The sequence below is a fragment of the Pseudomyrmex gracilis genome, unplaced genomic scaffold (assembly GCF_002006095.1).
Source record: "Pseudomyrmex gracilis isolate BER0280 unplaced genomic scaffold, ASM200609v1 scaffold_732, whole genome shotgun sequence".
Classification (NCBI taxonomy): domain Eukaryota; kingdom Metazoa; phylum Arthropoda; class Insecta; order Hymenoptera; family Formicidae; genus Pseudomyrmex; species Pseudomyrmex gracilis.
Window position 1 is genome coordinate 21,899 of NW_018021316.1, and position 1,072 is coordinate 22,970.

Sequence of the window (1,072 nt, forward strand, 5' to 3'; positions counted from 1 at the left end):
TATATATATATATATATATATATATATACATACAAAAATAATAATAATAAAATTAATAAAATGTCTATACTTACTTTTTTTATTGTATCATACGCGCAAATTTTTTATTTTCTCACTTTTCTCACAAACACAAACAGCGAAGGTAGCCTGCGCCCTGTACTAGTGTACACTGCCCACATAGCATCATTACTCTTATTAATAATTAAATAAGTTCTCAAAAATACTAATGGATTTAATATAAACATCCATTTATACGTTTATCTGTCATTTATCATAGAGATAAATATCGCACGGAGCTACATAAATATTTTTTATGCAATAATAAACGCTCAGTTAGGTAAATAATGAAAAGCACGACAAATATATATTTTTTAATAATTTATTAAGTCTTGAAAAATATATCTGTTAAATATGTATAATATACGTCTAATGGATGTCCATAATAGATTTTTTATGGATATTTATAATGGACGTAGCATAGATATGCATTAGACATCCATCCATCATCCATCTATTATCCATGGAAATGGAGCTGTGGATGTTGTATGGATCTCTTATAGACGTCATGTTCTATGTGGGATGTAACAAAAGAAAAAGGTTTTTCAAACTAACAAGGGGAGTATACACCCTTCAAGTCACCGATTTTGACGAAACTTTGTAGGAATGTAGTGGATGGAGAAGCAACAAATGCTATTCGGAGACGACGCACCTCTCAAGCGTTTAGGAGAAATCGTGGTTTGAACTTTAGCACGTACCGTAAGTAGAGTTCCAAAAAGAAGTTTACCGAAGTGGCGGTGTGGCGCAGTGGACCAGGCGCCGCGCTCATACTCCGCAGGTTGTGTGTTCACGCCCTGCTGGTGTAGGATTTTTTTTTAAGTTTGCTGTTTTTACTTCTTTTTCCTGTTTACACACACAAACACGTTTTGTGTAGTATTACAGCGGAAAATATTCAAAATATTGTTACGTCCTGGGGACTTCACGGGCCCCTTTTTCTTGCAACGTGACGCGCCGACATACAATAAATTCCTTTTTTTCTCAATAAATAACACGAACGGACTCGGACTTCGACGCG